At 28.5% G+C, this 19,903-nt stretch overlaps 1 protein-coding gene across 2 annotated transcripts in view; it reads left to right on the top strand.

Moving 5' to 3' along the window:
* Nucleotides 1-19,903, top strand: part of LOC111681642 (death-associated protein kinase related) — a 208,066-nt gene that overhangs the window by 1,942 nt on the left and 186,221 nt on the right. The window lies entirely within an intron of this gene.

Here is a 19,903-nt window from a genome sequence, read left to right as displayed (position 1 = left end):
ATGACCAATTAGAAATTTATAATTGTTTTGTGGTTTATTACCTGTAGAATGTGTAATATTGATTTGTTTTTGTTATTTGCTTAAACGATAGGAAATTTACAATTTATTTATGACAAAGGCCAAACAATTTCTTAATCCAGAGAACAAGTAAACTAGTCTAAAAGATTGAGCAACTTAGAATCCAAAGAAAAAATAAGTTTTACCTTTTATTTGAAATTATATAATACAATATTCAAAAACTTGATATGAAGTAAAAATTCTTAGGATTTTGGCTTCAGTCCGGCTCAATTCTTAAAAAAGTACTTTTTGTTCTCCTAGTTTCGACTTTTTTTTAAATTTGTTGACTTGTGTTATACATTTGATTAAATTTTGTTAATTTCTTTTAAGAAGTATTTATTAACTAAGATTTTCCATTAAAAACTATTCATATTCTTTAAAAGATAGAGATTTCAAAAGTAAAATAGGTACAATATTTGTTAAAGAAATTTTTAATATTAACTTTTTTATTCAAATTTCTTAACAAAAAACATAAGAAAATGTTATTTATTTTGAAATATATATCCAATACTGAATATTTTTGGGAAAAATACTTTAGTATGGACTAATGACCAAATTCAGAAAGAAGAAAATAAAATAATTTTTAAAATTTTATATGAAAACTACTCAGTTTTTGTTAGTGTTTTTTCCATTGAATTCATTCCTTGAAATGATGCAAAAATTTTGAGGATTTGTGCTTCAGTCTGGCTCAATTCTTAAGAAAAGTTCTTTTTATTCTCAGTGCTTTATTTTTTTTTAAATTTTGTTATACATTTTTCCATTGAAATTTTCAATATAAAAAAAATTTTCAATATTAACTTTTTGTATTAAAATTTCTTAACAAAAAACATGAGAAAATGTTATTTATTTTGAAATATGTATCCAATACTAAATGTTTTGGAAAAATACTTTAGTATGGACTAATGCCCAAATTCAAAAAGAAAAAAATAAACCTTTTTTTAAATTTGTAGGAAAACTACTCAGTTTTTGTTAATATTTTTTTATACAAAATGTCAAATATTGTTTTAGATACTTCTTTATGAATAACTTTTATAAATTGTCAAATTTCCAAAACAAAATGTAAGAATATTAATATTTTCTTTAATAAAATATATTTTTTATCGAATATTTTAATAATAAAAGTTTTATTCTAAATAAATTTTGAAATCTAAAAAGTTTCTTAAAAGATGTTTTCAAATTTAAAATTGTAAACGAAAATTTATAGATTTCTTCTTATTAAATATTGAAATCAAATTATTTCCAAAAGTTTTTGTAAAATTTTTAAATAAATTTTGAAATATAAAAAAGTTTGTTTTAAAATACTTATATTTCTAAAGAAAATCTACTGATGTTTAATGAAAATTTTTCAAAAACCAAAATTTTTATGTAAATTGTTCAATATTTCGACAAAAAAACAAATGAATATGAAAGTTTTTTATTAACAATTTTCAATTCAGATTTTTTTCTTAAAAAAATGTTTAAATATCGATAGTTTTAATATGAAATGGAAAAAAATTAACTTTTTCTATTAAAGTTTTCAATTTTAAAATATTTTTGTGGATATTTTTTTCTGAGATTCCGGTTTTAAATTAAGGGTGAATATTATTGCAATTGAGATTATATTTTGATTTTAATCTGATCGTGACTTGATCCTTAAGGAGGAATGGAAGGAAATTCTCGTAAATGTAAATGTTGAGATTTTAGGAGATTTTGTTCCTAAATGTTTGTGGCAAACTTTTCGATGGTGAAAATTTCTGCCTAGGAGAGAAAGCAATTGTAAATGAGAATATATTTCGATCTTAATATGATCGTGACAAGATCATTATCAAAAGTTTAAGTAAATGTAAATTTACGACTTCAATATCTCATGATATCTTGAATATTTCTTGCTAATGTATCAAGTGTGAGTGAAAGAAAGATTACGAATGAAAATGATTGAACTTGAGAATATAAATTGATCTTAACATGATCGTGACAATATTCTTTAAAAGGCATGAAAAGAATTCCATGTAAATGTTAATAGTCGACGTTTACTCTAAAAATTTTTCAATTTTAAATTATTTGTTTGCACAATTTGTTCTGTTACCCAAATCATTACGATAGAGTGCCTTTTAAGTGGCGACAGGAAGTGATTGCAACAGTAAACACATTTCGATCACAATCGAGACGACAACCTTGAGCAAAGTATGATAGTCTTCGTAAATGTTTCGTTTCAGTATCGAAATCAAAATTTTCTGCCTTAAAAGAATTTGTAATCTTCTACAGATCTTGAATACCTGTAGATTGTATTAGAACTCTTAACAAAAACTTAATTATAATATTTTCCCTTAAAAAAGGGTATTTCGAAAACCAGCTAAGTTTGAAAGGAAATTTTGAACTAAAATTAAAACTTAAAAAAAAAATAATTTTTATTTTGCTTTAATTAGCAAATTTTGGTTTATCTCTTTTATAAGGGTAGCAAATATCTGTTTTAGTTATTTAAGCTTAACAGTTAAAAGAGAATTTAAAGTCTGTATAACTTTTTTTCTTTTAAATTAAACTTTAATTTTGTGAGTCTGAAAAAACAAGTTTCTTTATTTTTTTTTTTGTCAAACTTTATTTGCTTTCAAAAAAATTTTTTTTTGCCAGACTTGTGGACAACAAAAAGACAAAATAAATAATGAAAAAGAAAAAATAATATAAATGGAAATTAAAGAAATATTTGTGTCTTCTTTTTATAAAATTTAACACAAGTTTGCTAAAGCAAACAAAATGTTTTAAAGTGATTTTAGCAAAAATTTTACATGTTTTCTTTATGAAAAGTTTTAAACGAAAAGTTTAAGTTATGAATTACAATTTTGCCTAATTTTAAAGATATCGGCAATAGAACTATTTAAGATTTCTTATAAATATCAAAATATATAAATCGTTTGACATTTCTTTAAGTTTCTGTAGGTTTTCTTTTATTTTATGCAACTATTTTGTTCTAGAACTTAATAATTATTTATAATTTTTATTTTCTTTTTAAAATTATGAAATCTTGTTTAAGAAAACACAAAATTATTATTAAATATTTTTTAATGCATATTCTTTGTTGCCAACATGAACAAATAGCAGTTGGTGTTTTAAAACTATTTTATTAAAATAAATTAAGTTAAGAAGAGAAAAAACCCACATTCTGTTTATTTATAAAATTATTTTTCTGTTCCATTTTTTTTTGAATTCTTAACATAATATTAAATTAACTAACAACTTCCCTAATTTATAGAAAAAAAAACTATTTTGTTTTATTAAATTTATTTGATTTTTAAAATTAGATCATAATTATTTTTACTGTTTATTTGTTAAAGAGGGTTGCAAAAAATTAAGGTGGGTAGTTTAAAAAAAAGTTTAAAACTTATAATTTTATTTCAAATTTATGAGTTAATAAGTATTTTTTGCAAATAGTTAAACACGCAACTGTAGTTTTTAGTTTTTATTTAACTACAATTTATCTTTTTGTTAAGATATTGTAAAAAAAAGATAAAATTCTTAAGGTTTATTTCTTAAACAAAATCTCAATGGAATTTTTATGATTTTATTATAAAATGAACAACTTTAAAAAAAAAATTCTCAAATTTTGAAAAAAAAAATAGAAAAAAAATTTTAATTTTAACTTTATAGTTTATACTTTCCTTTCTCTTTGTGAAATTGTTCTTTTATAAAATATAATTTTCCTTTAATTTATCAGTTTTCAATCATTTTATTCTATTTTTGAAATAATAATAAAAATTCGCTCTATTTTCAAAACAAATTATTAGTTTTTTTTCTTGTTTTTGTTCTTGTCTTATCTTCTGTCACATTTTATGGCTTTTCTATGTACTTAATTTTTATTTTGCGTATAATTTGCTTGTTGATTTTTTTCTTCGCTTTTTTCCATTTATTGTTATCAATAGACAATAAATATTGATAGATAATTATTATCTTTAAACAGACACTCATACAATTTTGTATTCTAATACTTTTAATTGCAAATTTTTTATATATCACAATAAAAGTTTTTTATTTTCTTTAACAAAATATAATTTTTTTTCACAATTTTGTTCTTTTTTCTTTTAATTTTGCTAAAAGTTGGGTGTTTTTTGTTGGTTATTTTAAAGCAAGCTCCAGGCCTAAGATAGGATTAAGTGAAGTTGATTTGACATTAGAATATTTGCTGAGTATCATGACGATCTTTACCATATGCTAACGATTCTTTGGGGACGATACTGTCCATGCATGATCAAAAGTTATCAAGACTATTGCTCTATATTCCAATATTCTTATGACAGAATTACTGTTGTTTTCCCTACTAAGTTTTCTTCTAGAAAGGACGTATATGTGCTCAAGACATTCACCTCTATCGCTAATAGAAGTGAAAATTTGATTCCCTTGAAATTTTCATTTCCCTCGAAGGGAATATTGCAATCGTGAATTTGTTATGAACAATTCATTCACAATAGTTGATTTTGTATGGAAGAGCTTTTCAATGTTTACAAAATTCTATCAACAAAATTCATAACAGGGAAGTTTTTTTCACGACAAAAAAGTTTGTGAACGAAAAAAGTGAAAAGGGAACGTATTTCACGTGAAATGATAAGGGTGATTACCTATTAAGAGTCAATGTCGGGCAATTGAGGTAATCACCCCTATCGCCATTTCACGTGAAATATTTTCCCTTTTCACTTTTTTCATTAACTAATGAGATTTGTCCAGGAGAGGTCCTACAGGATTTAACCAGTTTAGGCCTTGTTGTTGTTTTAAATGTTTCACTGTGATCGTTAGTTTTTTCTTGTGAGAAACCTTTTATATGTTGATACTTCTGTCGAAGAGTTAGCAATCTTTAGTCAAGTAAGACTCCGGTCATTTCGGAGCAGAAACAATCTCCTGACATAATAACAAAATGACACAATGTCCAATAACTTATCTTTCTTTTATAAGAAATTTATAAAGAGGTTTATCCTAGAGTAATCATACAAGATCTGTCGAGAGGATTTGTTTACCACCTGGATTAGGCCTGTTGATATAGTTTATTGTTGTTGTTTGAACTTCTGTCCATGAATTATCAATCATTGGACCAGTAATACTCCGGTTATTCGGGAAACGAGCCTCAATCTCCTGACATGCAAGTCAATGGCAAAATGTCCAATAACATATGTTTCTTTCTTTCTCTCTTTCTTTCGAATTGTATAAAGAGGATAGTCCTAGAGTGGTTGGACAAGTTTCACAAGTGGCCTTTAGATATAGTTTATTGTTGTAGTTTTAACTGTTCCACTTTGATCGAGTGTTCTTTTTTCCTAAGGAAATCCTTTCAGTTGATACCTTTTAAGATGAGTTCCCAATCTTTCGTCGAGTAATACTCGGGTTATTCCGAAGCAGAACATCTTTCTTTTTCCATTTTTTAAAAAATGTATAAAGAGGTTGGTCCTAGATTGGACATTCAAGACTTGACAAATAGATTCGTTTGATCAGCTGGATTAGGACTGTTGATATAGTTAATTGTTCTAGTTTTAACGACTTCACTGTGATTGATTGTTCTTTCCTGTGGAAACGCTTTTAATAGATAAGTTAGCAAGAAGATCTAATTGTCATATGAGAATCATTTATAGTCTCATCCCCCAGCGAGGTGTCTAAGATTCAAGTCATTCCTAAAACTGAATCGTGAATTTGTTATGAACAATTCATTCACAATAGTTGATTTTGTATGGAACTGCTGTTCAATGTTTACTCCCAACAGAACTGACCATGATGACAGTTTTGTTGGGAGCGAAGATGCAATTGTCATATGAACGCTGGAATCGAATAGTTTATTGTATCATACTACAGTGAAGTGAGCATCCAGAGCAGTTCATCACCCTGGTTTTTGCCAAAGTCTGACTCAGGATCTATTTTGACATTTACTCTAAAATGTATCGACACACTCTTGCAGAGATAAATAGAATTCAGTGATTTTTCAAGATATCGAAATGACAAAGAGTTTTCTGTTGCGTACTCGCCGATCGCTTCTGTGTGAATATAAATAATTTCGAAATAGTGTTTTCAAACTACGAGAGGAAATGAATACTTTTCGATCATAAAACGATCAAGTTTAGAGCTTTGAGAGATAGAGGTCATGAGATTTCTTGGATGATTCTGGCATTCAGTGTTTAATCTAGATATCGAAAAGACAAAGTGTTTTTCTGTCGCCTATTTGCCGATCGCTTCCATCTGGATACAAATAATTTCAACAGAGTGTTTTCCAAATTACTAGAGGAAGTGAATGCTTTTCTATTATAAAACTATCAAGTTAAGAGCCTTGAGGGAGAGAAATGAGATTTTTTGTCTAATTCTTGCGATCGTACTCTCTTGGAGATCATGACTACTCGTAACAGTTTTTAAACTATAATTTTTTAAAATTTCTCTTTAGTTTTTATTCTAAACAATTTCAATTTCTTACTTAAACTCTTTAGTTTGTCCCTTATAAACGAAATATTTGTATTTAGGTTTTTTTTTTCTTTATAACTAGTTTTTGTGTGTTTGAGGTCGATTCTTATCTAATTTCAATTAATTTCGTATATTTTTCTCTATCTCTCCCTTTTTCTCTTTACTTAATAATTTTTTACTTTTATTAAAAAAAAAAATAAAGACACATCATACGTTTAATGAATTTCAAATTAGATAAATAACTAAAGCAACAATAACAACTACAAAACTTGAAACAAAATTTATATAAAAATTCAAATCTTGTTTTTGAATATGACGCATTTTCTTCACTGTATTTGTTTATTTAAGTTTTTCTATACAATTTGTTGTTATTCTTATTATTATTTTTTTATTTTTTTCTGTATATTATTCTTGTCTTACTTAACTGTTATTTTATCTATTTGTTATTTGTTTAACATCTTTATTTTATGAAATTTTCATTAAGAATTCTAGAAAGTATTGTTGTAGTCATTGTCTATATTTTGTATTATTTTAAAGGTTGTTGCTATTTTTTTATATATGTATATCAAAAAATGGGTTAGAATTCCTTACGGTTTTTGATTAGTAAATCTAGTTTTTAAATGAGTAGATTCTTATTAGATCATTAGAGATTTATTGTTTTAAGAATGGTGTTGCTGTGAACAAAATATCAAGTTTTTTTGGCATATTAACGGAATAAAATATAGAAATTTGTCAAGTTATTCTAATAAGCAAAAGTGGAATATATCTTTAAGCTAAATCAAGGCCCTGTTTGACTTTTGAAAATATCATCATCCCTATCGTCAATAAAAGTACAAATTGTGTTCCTTTGAAATTTTGATTTCCCTTGAAGTGAAAATTGCTATCGTGAACTTGTTGTGAACAATTCATTCACAATAGTTGGTTTTATATGGAACAGCTATTCTCTTGTGTTCCCTTGTTTACAAAATTCCATCAAGAAATTTCACAACAGGGGAATTTTTTTCACGACAAGAAAGTTAGAGAAATGTATGTCATTGCTAAATTTAGTTTGGTTTTGATAATGACAGAAATCGGTTCACATTTAACGCTAACCTCCGTATAAGTTCTCATTTAAATAATCACACCTATCGCCAATCATCATTTCACGTGAAATATGTTTCATTTTCACTTTTTTCGTTGACTGACTTTTTTGTCGTGAAAAAATGTCCCTATTATGAAATTTGTTAATGGAATTGTGAATGAATTGTTCACAACAAGTTCACGATAGCAATTTTTCCCAGGGAAATGAAAATTTCAAGGGAACAACATATCACTTCTATTGGCGATAGAGGTGAATAAAAAATTGATATAATTTTACATGAAACTTCTCTACCAAATTACAAATTGATCGATCTAAAGAAGACGATCCACCTTAGATCGAGTTCTAATAAATAGCTATTTAGAATTGGCCTTTGATAGCCTTTATCATCTTCCTTTAATTTCAATACAGATAAACAAATCTTTATACTTGTAATGATATAGTTTGTTTTAAACTTAGATTGATCACTTATTATTCTTCTCAAGATCCTAAGGAGTTAAAATTTAATAAATCCTCCAGTTGGCCTTTATCTTTAGAAGCTGGGAACTTTTAAAAAATTTGATCAACATTTTTGTTTTTAAAGGTACTTCAATAAAGAAAAGTTCACAACTCTCTAAGTAGTTTACGGGAAATATCAGTCAAAACGTAACTTCACTTTAAGATAAAACGAAAACTTTTTCCTTATCTATTATATTACTCTCTATATTAACGAGTACTTGAAGCAATATTGATTTTTCACATTTCCATTATTCTACAGTCTTTTCAAGAACAGAATGTTTTGTAGAAGATATTCTAGAGATTTAAATTATCGATCATGGCATGTCTGACACTTGACATTTAAAAGTATTGAACAACTTTTGTGTGATCATCACAAATATAAAATATCTTCAGGATTTCAGAACCGCTCTTCATCATTCTGTCGTCTTTTCAATAACAGAAGGATTCTTAAGATATTCTAGAGATTTAAGTAATGGATCATGTCATGTCTGACACTCGTCGTTGAACAGTATTAAAAGCATTTTGTGTGATCGTAGCGTTATTTAGTGATTATCACTGATTTCTGCTGTAATATTTAAACTTACAGAATGTCTTAAGGACTTCAGGTCTAAAACCTTCTAAGAATGATTCTTAAAGATATTCTGAAGACTTAAATTATGGATCAAGTCAATTCTGACAGTCGTCGTTGAACAGCAGCATCGACGCAATATGTAGTGATTATCACTGATCTATGCTATAATATTCAAACTTAAAGAATGTCTTTAAGACTTCAGGCCTAGAACCTTTTAATTCAGACTAGAACTATGATTATGGATCAAGTCAATTCTGACAGTCGTCTTTGAATAGTATTGATTAACTTTTGTATGATCGTCGCAATATGTAGTGATTATCACTGATATCGGCTATAATATTCAGACTTAAAGAATGTATTTAAAACTTCAGGCCTAAAACCTTCTAATTCAGACTAGAACTATAATTAAAAACTTTCTAGAGTAATATCTTTCCATTCTAAACTGCACATCACATAACAGATTACACCTTGTTTTTAGAAGTTATTCCCGAGGTACTTATATCGCATGTATGATCTATTATAGATCATGTTATGTCTGTCACTCTTCGCTTTTTCTGTAAAAAACTGAGCTTTATAGAGGAATAATATGATTTCTTTCTCATTCCTCATTAAGAACTTTCTTCAACTTTTTCGAATATAATCGGTCTGGGAATCAAATTTCCTTTGGGGTTTTATTAAAACTCCAAAAGAAAGTCTGCAGGAGGTCAATCCTAATCACCTTTAGAAGATAACGACGATGCTGCGCGAGTTGTTCTTCAACTCAGACTTGAGTTGCTTATAGAAAAACTATATGTTTCCTCTCTCACATCTCACGCAGATATATTCTGATGATTAAAAACAGTCTTGGACTTTTCCGATTGAATGAATGTGTAAATCGGATTTCCTTTAAAACTTTCAATGCTTTTTTGCACTGATCATGCAACATTGTCCAGCCAAATATAAAGATTACTAAATCCCAATATCAAGAATCTTAAATAATCAAAATTACAAGAAAATTTTAGTGTCTTAAAAGTTCAAAATATTTCTCTCAGTGTGCAGATATCTTCCCCTAACTTAATACATTATTTCAATGCCCTTCTCTAAATGCCTTCTTTTCACATGCTATTTTTACTAATTTCGATATAAGTATTTGCATTTAACTCTAATATTACTTCTTCGTCATCTTCTTTTGCTTCTCCCTAAGCAATTCAAAATAACAGCCATTTTTTTCAAAAAAGAAATGTTTTCGTAATGATGAAGATTCGAAGCAAACATCTGCCCTATTTGTGTGAGAGTTTGAGCAACAAAAAAACATGTTCAACTGCAACAATGTGCGGTGTTTATCATTGCATTGTCTTGAGCAGCACTACCTTAAGTGGGTCTTCTTTTTAGCAGTTTTAAACTTCCTGATAATAAAGTCAAACCAGCAACAACAATAAAAAAAGATCAAGAAGATGCGTAAGAAACTGAAAAAAGCAAACTTTTGCACAAAAAACGTTGAACTTTAATTAAATATAAAGCAACAACAATTTTTCCCTACTTTAAAATGCTGATGCATGCAACAATACAATAACAGCAACACTACAGCACAACTGCAGTAGTTACTAATGTTAAAGAACAATAATAACAATAACAACAACATCTAACAGCAACAATTCCAAAACTAACAATGAGTAATAAACAATAAATGCAAACAGCCAACAGACAACAACAACAAAAACTATGGTAAAGAAAAGAGAAAAATTGTTGTACAACTGTTTTAAGTTGTTGCAAACAGATCTAAGTTAAAGAAAAAATGTAGAAATATTTGTAGTAAAAGAGAAAATATCAAAAGAATTTTTTTGCTTTCCAAACAAAGCAACATAACAAGCAAACGACCTTCACAGTCATTGGACCCAAGCTACTCGACATAACAACACAGCACAGCACAGCGCAGCAACAACAACTATTAATAGTGGTGTAGCCAAGAAACCAGTGAGAAAGAACCAAGATGAATAAACTTTTCAGAAAAATGAAATTTTATATAAAGAAGAAAAAGAAGTCAATGAAGATTCAAACAATAAGAATAAGGGGTCTTGTTCTTTGTTGTTGTTGTTGTTGTTGTTGCTGCTGCTGCTAAAACTAGCAAGCAGCTAAGCAACATCAAGATCTCTTAGAAGCGACACAGACAAACAAGAAAACATGCTGAACACAATGTGTCTTGTCTTTGGAATTACATTTAGAAAATTGTATTCTATCAAAAGCTTTTTAAAAGACTAAAGTAGATGATGATGGTTACAAAAAAAACTATGGTGGTAAGATGTTGTTGTTGCTGTTACTTTAAAAAGTCACGCAAAACAAAAAAATAAAATTGTGAAAGAAATGATGTCTACACATAGCTAAACTTTATATTCTAAAAGTGTTAACTCAATTTTAAGCAAAAGTAAGTTTTTGATGATGTCTATTGATTGCTCAATATATTATACATATAATATAAGAAGTGAGTTTGAAAGGTGATTCATGTAATGGAAATCGAACTCATGATCACCGATCTAACAGATTAGAACACTAAACAATAAACCAGCGAAAACACTCTTTTACTGTATTAGCATTTATTGAATATATTTTCCCGATATACATACAATATAAACAGCAAGGTAGAACCAAGCCAAAGTCAACATTAACTGAAAACAGGCAATGATGACGTTAATAATGATAATTTCTTTTTAGTTGTTTTTTGAATCCATTTTCTCTAGATTCAAAGTAAATTAAATTAGTTTTTTCTCATTCGATTTTGATACTGTAAGGTTGAATGATTTTATGTGCAAAATATAAACAAAAAAATACAGCAAATAGTGAGACCAAGTTGATGATCTGAGTTGAAACGGAGTAGAGGTAGAGAATTTGAGACATTAGGGATTAAAATGGGAACTATTTATACTTTTTTAGAAAATAAATAGTGGTTAAAGATGTTGATCTAGAAGGCATTTAAGAGCTGTTTTCTATCAATTGTCCTCCTATTTTTTTATTCTGTTTATGCTCATGTTTATGTTCATTCCTCTAATCACTTTATTAAGAGAATTCGGGCTCCTTAATCGATCATTCCAACGCTTAAAATATTCTATCTTATAATTCGATGTTCTAGTTGTTCTATTTAGAAACTAAAGGACGATAACACTTCCTCTGATATGTTAAAAAGATCCTTCGGTTTTGCAAGAACTACCACGAGTGCACTCTTCCATCCTTATGATTTTGTATATTAAATACCTAAACATTTTCTAGCAGAAATTGTAATTTATACATGAAACTCTCTCCAAATGTAGTACTAAAACGGAACTATTGATCTTGTATTGATCTCAGAGAAATACCTGATCGCTATCATTCCTATACGTAAACATAATGTTTCTGAAAGTTATTCTAAAGGTTTAAGGAGCTGATCATGTATTGGGGACTTCTAGTGATGCAATATCTTCTTATTTGAAAACTTTACAAAAGAATCGATGTTTAAATACATATTGCAATATTTATATAAATGATATATTCGTAAAAGAATCTAGAAGGCAGTAAAATTAAGAAAAGATTTCAATTACCAGAAGGTCCCTCTTCATCTCTTATGACCTAAACAGTTTTCAGCAGAATTTGTTATTTATACTTGAAATTCATTGTCCAAATATAGTACTAAAACGGAATTAGTGATGTTGTGTTGATCTCAGAGAAATAGAAATTCAAGATCTATCCAATATCCAAATCTTTCACTGATGAGAGTAAGATTGATTTTTTTCAATATTTTTGTAAAAGATATATTCGAAAAAGATTCTAGAGAAGTGCAATTAAGAAAAGATTTTAGACTCTCAAAAACTCATCGGTCAGCTAAGCAATGATCAAAGCAAAACCTCCTTGTTGAGTTTTGAATGATCGTCGATCTAAGTTAACCTCTTCTATGAAATAAAAACAATAAATTTAGCAAACAGAGGATTTCGAATTTTGCGGACAGAGATAGGATGGTAAAACCAGCCATTTGTCACTACAATATTTTGATATTCGAAAGAATACGTAATATCACCAACCAGTGCTGGAATATTAGATTGGATTGCAAAGTACCAAAGCACCTTTGGCCAACACTCTAAGGGTTCTGATAGGGATTCTTACTGGACACTGCTCAGTCAGAAATATTGTCAGTAAATGGGATAGCGGTTTATCGGACTATTGCAGGTTATGCGAAGATAAGGAGGAAGTAGAAACGGTCCAGCACATTTTTTGTCAATGTCCTATGATACAGAATCTCAGGTTGACATGGCTAGGGAATAGGTTGTACAAATAACTTCGGTATATTGCAATCTACTAGGGTTTGTCAGGGAAATTATTCACTTCCTTGGCTGAGCTTTATAAGAAGACAGGGTTTTTTCTCTCTCTGTCTCTCTCTTATTAATTCACTTATTTCTTAGATTGAGAATTTGTCACATAATATATACTTTTTAACCAATCTTCTCATTTTCTTGTCTTGTATTGTTCTTTGTGTCTCTATTTTTGAATCTTCACTTTTTGATTGGAATCAAAATAGATCTTATGGTCTCCGAGTAGATCGTTTATATGATGTATAAATCTTCTTAACTTAACCTAACCTAAGCATTAGACTAGTGTTCATTTAAATTTCAATGAACATGTGATCATAAATTGATGAGGGTGGAAAATAACGATCGTCTTTAAATGTTTGCTACCGGAACAGATCAGTGTTTTTTAAGAACTGGTGTTATAAGTTTTTCCTAGATCTTGTTTGCGAAATCACAGAAAGGATTCAACATTGATCGTGTCAAAAAAAAAAAAAAAAATTAATAATAAATATAGAAAAATTGTTTATCCTTAAGATCGTAAAAAGCAAAATCTTCAGGATCTTGCTCAATAAGCTTCTATGCAGTTTAAAACAAAACGCTCTGTTCATGGAGAAAATTATTCTTGTTTTGGTTTTTTGACACATTAAAGACTTTCAATGACTTTTCAACGAAATTAAGAATTTTATCATAGAGGATTTTGTGCACTATGAAACAAATCGCTTTGATCATGAAGAAAATTATTCTTGTTTTGGTTATTTGGCACATTAAAGACTTGCAATGGCTACGGTAATAATTCAGCAAGAATCATTCAAATTATAGACTTTTTGAATAAGTTAGAAAGTATAATAATAGTTGAAGGCATTCGAACTGTCCCCATAATATTCCTGTTCTTGCTGTTATGATTAAATAACATAAAACTTTTGAATATTCTAGCAATTTAAACATAATGTCTAACATAATCCGGAGTTTTTGTAGAAAATATATAAAAAGTATTCTTGTTGTTATAAGAAAGTTTGTCTCGTCTCAAAGATCTTGTTTAAGTTTTTTAAAGTTTTCTGTATTTTTTCGCCATTTTTTATATTCGTATATATTGTATAAAAGTTAAGAAAAAACGGCTAATGTTATCCATATAATTTGCTATGTCTGTGCTAGCTAAAAAGACCGACGACCACAAAAACTAAACAAAGCCGGTATATCGCTATAAAACGCTAAACTGGGCTTGGTTTCTTTTCATTGTGGATGGGGGTAATGTTTGCTAGAGGGAAGTGTAGTAAATGAGGAATAGAGCATTATAAAGAAAATAGTAATAAATATAAATGTTCTTGAAAGAGAAAGGAAGCAGAAAATGAAACAATTCAGACAGACAGACGGACGGACAGACTTACTAATAACAAATTGAAAGGAATGTTGTAGCCAATGAATGTTTTTGCAACAAAATGTGTTTTTTTTTGTGTTCTTGTAGCTGTTGCTGCTATAATATTTCTACTTTCAATTCTATAATTTATGGTGATGTGAAGATTGTCTAAAAGTAAGACTGTTTTCAATATTTACAATAGAAGCGTTAAAGCGTTAAAGCGATTTTGATATTTAAACAATAATTATTTTCAAAAACTTTGGTTGATATGTAACAATTTCTTAGAATTTTAACAAGAATTATAAATCTAATCAATTGACAATTTATGTTGTTACTTCTGTTCTGTCTTTTTCAATTCCCTTTTGACTCGTTGCCTGTCATTTAACGAAAAATTACAACATTTGTTGTTGTTTTATTTCTTTTCTTCATAAACATTATTTGACAAATATCATCTTAAATAGTTTGCGTGTCAAATTGTAATAACTTTGTGTCTCATTTTTCCATTAAAAAAACTAACTATTTCAATGACGTTTGTCAATGTCAAGTGTAAAATGAGTAAAAGAAAGAAAAATAGAACATTTTTAACAAAAGGTCAAAAAACTATAAAAAATGTACAAAATCTGTAAAAAGCAAACAAAAAATTTTAACTTCAACAAGTTCAAGTACAAAAAAATTACCCAGTAAAAACTTTCAATACCAATATAAGAAGTTCAAATGATAAAATTTACTTACACAATAACAATTTAAGACATTATTTTAACACGATGATGTCATTGGAGGCAAGTACTTACCACAAACGATTACAAGTAATGAGAAAAAGTAAAACATTGTAAATCACAAGAATAAACGTATACAGCATCTATATCCTCAGGGACAAGATGATTAATGAATTAGAAAGTATTTATATAACACCTTATTAGTAAGACCTTATTAGACTACTTCTATGTAATCCAGATCATAAGTAGTAGTTGTTGTTAGATAAGTAATTACAATTAAAAGCACAGTTTTTGCGGGGTAGTTTTAAAAAGAGATGACAAAGAAAGAGCAGCTAGAGTTATAAAACCTTTAATACATTTAAGTTAAAAGGCAATTAAATTATGCTTTTGAAATCCGGAATTGAAATTTCATTTTAAATTATTACTTTTGTTACTCTTTAGAACTTTTACTAAATTGTTTTAAAAAGTAAATTTAAATTTTCTGTCTTTGGCAAATTCTAAGAAAATTCCTTAAAATGCTCTTTTTTTCAAAAAAAAAAAAATATTTTAAAATTTCAATTTCAATTATCTTATAGCTTTAGGCCAATAAAATCATACAAATTTATAATTTCTTAGTTATTTTCTTCTTCTTTTTCATCATCTTCATTTGTAAGAAAATATAATTGCAAAACGCACAAGTATTAAATTACTTATTTTTTGTTGTTGTTGCTGTTTGGAGACCAGAAGTGGCAAGAAAAAAAAAACATTTTAAGAAGGAGAAAGTAAAAATTTGTATTATTATTTTTTCCATTTTGTTTTGTTATTTTTTGTCATCGACTTAAAGTATATAGAGGAAAGAAAGCACTTGAAAATGTCATCAGTGGGAATGGATGATAATGCAAAGAAAACACATACAAGAGGATTAGTTTTTTTTTTTTTTTTGAGGAAAATGAGAAAGAACGACAGGAAAACTTAGATAACACATTTGGCCAATTCATGATAAATTTTTATATTAGGCATCGGCAGTGTGTGAGAGCTTTAAACTTATGTGTAATTCAAAATGGTTTTAAGTTATATGAATTCTCTTTCTGGAGTAAAATTTCTTGAGTTAGCCATGTGCGAGGGTAATAATAGAGCTCTCTGATTAGTTTTATTTGCTTATTTTAAACACAAACGAGAGAGAGACAGCTCTTTGCTTATCTCCGGATTAAAGGACTTTAGTTTTAATGAATTTGACAACTTGAATTAACTGGTTAAATTAGGTATTGGCAAAAGTTGTAAATGAGGTCACTGTTTGATTTTTGAGAGTAAAATACTACTTATCTCTGATATAAATAGCTTTATCTTGTATGTATTCGTCTTCTTGAAGGAAATGTTTGAACCGGCCATCGGCAGAGAGCGAAATTAGTTCTCAGATGGGTGATCTTTGCTTTTTTGTATTTGAAAGAAAGATTAGTGTCAATTTAAAAAAAAAGTATTAACAAACCCTATTAGAGCATTTTTTTCTAAATGTATAACTACAAGAGTGCTCTTTGCCTATCTCTAATCAAATGTTTGAATTAAACATCTGCAAGGTGTGATAACTGAGTTTCTCTTAGTCTTTCTAAAACTATAACATGCATCGACAGGGCAAGTTAGTAGTAAATAAACGAAAGAAGTTACCGTAAGAAAGCTCTTTGCCTTTCCCTGGTTTAAACCTTCTCCTTGAAAGAATCATTTGCGTCAGCCTTTGGAAGAAAGTGATAGCTGAGTTCTCTAATGGGTTTTGTTAGCTTTTTTCTAAATGTTTAACTACCAGAGTGCTCTTTTCCTACCTCTATTCAAATGTTTAAATCAACCATTGGCAGAGTGTGATAATTGAGTTGCTCTTTGTCTTATTAATAAATGAATGTAGAGATCGTTAGATAGCTAGTTTAAACTTGGTCCAAGTCAGTATAAATAATAGATTACTGAAAGAGCTGTCTAACTACTTATCTTTGGGAAACTTTAAGATGGTTCTTTGTTTATACTTGGTTTTAAAGTCGTCGGTTTCTAAAATTCTTGATCAAAATCAGCTTAAAGCAGGCATCGGTAATGAATGGCACAACATCTCTTTAACTATTTGGTTTTTATAATTTTTATGCTTACGTACGTGTGAAAGCAAAATTGACCATAAAATGGCTCTTTGTTTATACCAGATTTAAAAGATTTGACAGTCAGCTTAAAGCTTACATTGAGAGAGGGAAAAAAATACGTTCTCTAACATTCTTTTGAAAGCAAAAGAGATCTTTTTTGCCCTCTCAACTAAGAGAGCGACTAAAGCGAAGCTATGCTTAAATCTGGAATATAGGGATAAATGAGCTCTTTAAAAAGTTTAGCAAGAAAACTGGTAGAGTGCTCCTTGCCTATCTCTAACCTACCAGGTTCATTATTAAAAGAGTGTCTTTAGGAGTTTGTTATGTAAAAAACACCACACTCGTTGCAACTATTTTAGAAATTATTCAAAATTTTATTAGAAATGCAAATTTATCTACGTCATTTATTTGTGAATTTCTTATGTATTTATTAATATGTTGTATTTTAAAACAAACTTTAAAACATTATTAATTCTTTTTATAGTTAAATATACTTTCTAATTTCTTTAATATTTCTTCTTTTTTTTCATATTAATTTTTCTTTCTATTTTATTTATTTATTTATTTTTTTTTCTCTACTTCTAACTACTATTGTTAAAATACTACAAACAACTTTCGCCATCATTTTCGCTTAGAAAATAAACATGTAAATTGATAAGAAGAAAAAAAAAACTAAATAAAGTTACCAAAAAGAATCGCCACAAAAAATACAAAAATCAATTTACGTTTTTAATAAAATATATGATTTTATTTCAGTTTTGCTTACAAAAACAAAACAAAAAACCTCAACGTTAGAAACCAAAAAAAAAGAAAATAATTTAATTTTTATTATTATGTTGACAGTTTAAACTGTCCATCATTATGACATTAACATTATTAAACTGCAGGAAAAGTGATAAGTGTGTCATCAACATGATTTAGAAATGTAGAAAAAAAAAATTGTGAAAAAAACTAAAAACTGAAGTGATATTTATGTGCTAACATTAAACTGACACAATGATAATTTCTGTCAAAGGCGCTATTTGTTATAAATTAGAATTTATGACTCAACAACTATTTTGTTCTTTTTAAAAAATGTATTTTAAACAGAAATCATATAAACTAAATTATAAAGCAGAATTGTACTCTTCTACTAACAGAGTTGGATTTCTTGTTGAAGTGAACTCTCAGAGAGTTCACTTGTCTCTCCCTGCACCCTCCTCCCCCGGGGCACTTTACCTAGGTGAAGCCTCCACATTGGTGTTATTGCAATCCCGGGGAAAAAAGAGGTGTTTCCAATACATCAGTCCTTACATAAATTGAAAAAGGTTAAACCAGAGCACCGCATAATCTGGCACTACGGGTGGCCAGTTGCCCGCAGGACTATGTCCTGGCTGGTCAGTTGGTGGAGGTTCTTTCGGAAGCCACGTAGTGGCTCTGGTTTAAACCCAAATTCGCGGGGAGAGAATGTTGGTTTAATGACTGGTACATCCTATATCTAGTGGGTTGTATAATCTCTTTCGAACAGGTCCAGCATATGCTGGATACCTGATCCCGATCAATTTTTGAACACCGGCACATGCAGGGGAATTGTCAGGTTAGTCTTCAATTTTCGGACTACCAAATACGCCCCTAGGTTCTGTTGCCGAATCAACAGAGGCCATCCTAGCTGCGTGGTTGTAAACGGACGTGATGTTTTACATCTTTGAATTAAGCAATGGTCAGAGATTAGTTACCTCGAGTATTTCAGCAAAGTGCTTGTACATGGACCGGTCAAATCCATGTACAAAAATTGCCACCTGAGTTCTTCATTGAAAAATTCAGGGGTGATGGTAGACCGTTGTCCAAGACCAGCGTGGAGTAGAACATTATGGCAGATGCTCACGTAAAGCACTTCGACATTCATTTGTCTCTCCCTGCCGATGCCTATCTTAAAAAGTGAACATCTTTGTACATTTTAATAATAACTCAATAATAGTGTAAACTTTAAAAAATTGTTTTGAAAATTAACAAATTTATATGAATACTGTAGGGTATTTAAGAATATTTGCTTAATAAAGTAAACAAACTAAAAATATCTTATACACGTGTATTAGACATTTGTTAAACATTTTGCAAACATTTTTTAATATTTTTCCTATTTTAAAATAGATTATTATCTTTATTAACGTAATTTCAAAATAAATATTGTTTCTTTTCCAAATTAACTCTTTATTTTTTTCTTTTAGCCTTAATATAAACATTTCATTAATTTGTTTTAGTTTTTTTTCTTCAAATATTCTCTTTTCTTCCTACCGCGTTGTCATTTGTTTATTAAAATGTTATTTCTTTTTGTTGAAAAAAATGTATGCTTTAATTTTAATTTGTTATTAATTTTTTCTCACTAGTAGTTAATACAAAAATCGCAAAAAATTTACAACTTTCTAAACCGTATTTCAAATATTTTAATTTTTTGTTGTTTCAGCTAGCTGCTGATAAATATTAATTATTATTTATTGTTTGCTAATTTAAATGTAAACTTTTTGGAGAACAAAAAGAGAAAAAGACATAAAAACCGTATATCTTTAAAATAAACTAGAGGATTTATATAGAATTGACTATAGAATAGACTATAGACTAGACTATAGACTGTAGACTTGCCTATAGACTAGGCCAATGGCAAGACTATAGACTAGTCTATGGACTAGACAATTAAATAGAGTATAGACTAGACTATTGACTAGACTTTACTCTAGACTACAGACTAGACTATAGACTAGATTATAGACTAGACTATAGACTAGACTATAGACTAGACTATAGACTAGACTGGACTATAGACTAGACTATAGACTAGACTGGACTATAGACTAGACTATAGACTAGACTA

The sequence above is a fragment of the Lucilia cuprina genome, chromosome 3, assembly GCF_022045245.1.
Source record: "Lucilia cuprina isolate Lc7/37 chromosome 3, ASM2204524v1, whole genome shotgun sequence".
Taxonomy (NCBI): domain Eukaryota; kingdom Metazoa; phylum Arthropoda; class Insecta; order Diptera; family Calliphoridae; genus Lucilia; species Lucilia cuprina.
This window is presented reverse-complemented; position numbering and strand designations above follow the sequence as displayed.